The sequence below is a fragment of the Orycteropus afer genome, unplaced genomic scaffold (genome assembly GCF_000298275.1).
Source record: "Orycteropus afer afer isolate SDZICR_OR568_19922 unplaced genomic scaffold, OryAfe1.0 scaffold00894, whole genome shotgun sequence".
NCBI lineage: Eukaryota > Metazoa > Chordata > Mammalia > Tubulidentata > Orycteropodidae > Orycteropus > Orycteropus afer.
Window position 1 is genome coordinate 285,656 of NW_006922481.1, and position 2,537 is coordinate 288,192.

At 36.1% G+C, this 2,537-nt stretch overlaps 1 protein-coding gene across 1 annotated transcript in view; it reads right to left on the reverse strand.

The window, feature by feature from the left end:
• The window catches only part of FKBP9 (FKBP prolyl isomerase 9), a 71,913-nt gene that overhangs the window by 45,869 nt on the left and 23,507 nt on the right, over positions 1–2,537 (reverse strand). The gene's annotated exons all lie outside the window — the stretch shown is intronic.

A 2,537-nucleotide genomic window follows, 5' to 3' on the forward strand; every position in this document is an offset into this window, starting at 1 on the left:
TTTTTTTTTTAATTTTTACTGTGATTTGAGTGAACGTTTACAGAGCAAATTCATTTTCCATACAGCAGGTCATACACATTTTGTTTCATAACATTGACTGCAATTCCCCTCAATGTAACAGATCTCTTCCCACTTCCTCCTGTAGTTACCTTTACTCTGTGCCCTTCTTTCCTACGCATTCCTGCCCCCTGAGCTTTCTCCTTGTGCAAATACTACCCTTCTGTTCTCCCAAGATTGATCCTTCTAAGGAGTTTATCTACCTGATGTAAATTAAAAAAACAAACCAAACTCACTCCCATCAAGTCAGATCCAACTCATAGCAACCTCCTCCATGGATTTCTGAGGCAGTATCTCTACGGAAGTAGATTGCCCAATCTTATTTCCAAGGAGTGGCTCGTGGGTTTGAACCACCAGCCTCTGGTTAGCAGTCAAGTGCCTTAGGCACTACGCCACCAGAGCGCCTACCTGATGTAAATGTTTACCCTATATACCTATCTATTGTTTGGCTAGAAGCCACAGGAATGAGTTCCAGACTGAAAGGGAAACTAAGGGTCATAGTCTCAGGGGTCTCACCAGGCTCTATCAGACAAGTACACCTAGTCTTTTTTATGATTTTGAGTTTTGTTCCACATTGTTTTCCCATTCCATCCAGGATCTCCTGCATAGATCCACTTCTGAGCAGTTGACAGTGGTAGCTGGACAGTATCTAGTTCTTCTGGTCTCACGGTCATATAGGCTGAGGTTCACATGGTCCACTAGTTCAGTGTTGGAATTTTTAAATTAACTTACATATTACTAGAAAATCTAGTTAATTAAGCATTGGCATAATTCATTCTAGGAAAAAATATATGTTAAGTTTGTTTTGTAAAACAGCTATCAACTCTTCCATTAAAAAAAAACAAATAAAATGTTTACTCTATTTTCTATATCATTGGTACCTAAAACATTATAGGTACTAATGCCCAAGTTAACATATATTTTTAAGTTATCCAGTTAAGTTAAACAAAGAGGCAGCATGGTATAGAATGAAGCATACTTATATTCTCTTAACTTCAGTTTTCTCAACTGCAAAACAGAGGTAATAATAATAGCCATCCCAAGATCTATATGACAACATATGTGAAAAGAGCTTTAAAAACCTAAGTGTTATGCCAACACAACTGTAAGTGTTACAGGTAACACAAAGTCTGATAAAAGCCTTGACGTTATTAATGTATGTATTTTAAAGCCAAACTCACTGCCATCAAGTCGATTTGAGTCATAGCGATCCCTCCTTGGGTTTCCCAGGCGGTATCTCTACAGAAGTAAATTGCTCAATCTTCCTTCCCAGGAGTGGCTGGTGGGTTTGAACCGTCAGCCTTCTGGTTAGCAGTCAAATGCCTTAGGCACTATGCCACCAGAGGTTTAAAGCCTGTCTGCTGATGGCCTTAGGTCAGAAGAGAAATCATAAGGTCATGGCTGTGACTCATACCCTCATCCTCTTCACAGTCAAATTCAGCAACCAACAAGTGTCTGCCTATTAGGGAGGCTGCCATAAGGTGCTCTGGGTGACACAGAAATACAAAGTATGGCATTTGCCTATAATTACCAAAGGGCCCCCATGCTGCCTCTTTGTTTAATACTTTTCCATTAAGAAAACAACTAACTGCAGGATTTGGTTTATAAGAGTGAAAAATCGGCAAAAACGGGTTCACAGGTAAAAGGCAAGGATATACAAGAAAATTCTGTATAGCCACTTTAAAATAACATAGATTTCTATTGACTGACACAAAAAGACATATATATTATGAGAAAAAATGAAGATTACAGAGACAGAATTAGAAAATAATCCCATTATAATTACATACAGATAAATAGATGCATATGAAAAATCCACAAAGAGAGACATGAAAATATTATCAATGGTAACTGATAGGTAGGGGATTTCAAGTGACTTAATTTTTCTTTCTAATTCTTTAATTTTAAAAAAAAGATTATGCAACTATTCAATAAAAATTTTTTGTCTCTAGTTTTTTTAATTTAATAATATTTTATTGAGTTTTTGGTGAAAATTTACAAAATAATTTATGTTCTTGTGGCACAATTTCCACACAAATTGTTCAGTGACATTACTTCCATTATCAGAATGTGTCAACATTCTATTTAATTGCATTCTGTTTGTTCCTTTTTCAGTATTCTAGTTTTCCTGATTTTGTATCTTCTCATCTTTAGGAGTTCTGGTAGCATAGTGCCCAAGGGATTTGCTAACTTCTCATCTTTACCTTTGAGAAATTGTTGAACTTTTGGTCACATATTGATGGTTTCTAAGTAGGGCACCAATCTTATATAGGTATTATCTTTATTTTGTGTTCCACTCTGCTATTTTACTAAAAGGTGATCTCAGGGGATAGCTCAGTTCTAAGTTTAAAGAATGTCTCAGAGTGTCCTCTGTTCATTATTGTTTAAGATTGTCTGTTTTATCTTGTTTTTAAATAAAAAGTTGCATTATCCTCCATATTTTTCTTCTATTCTAACCTGGATCAGTCACAACTGTCAGT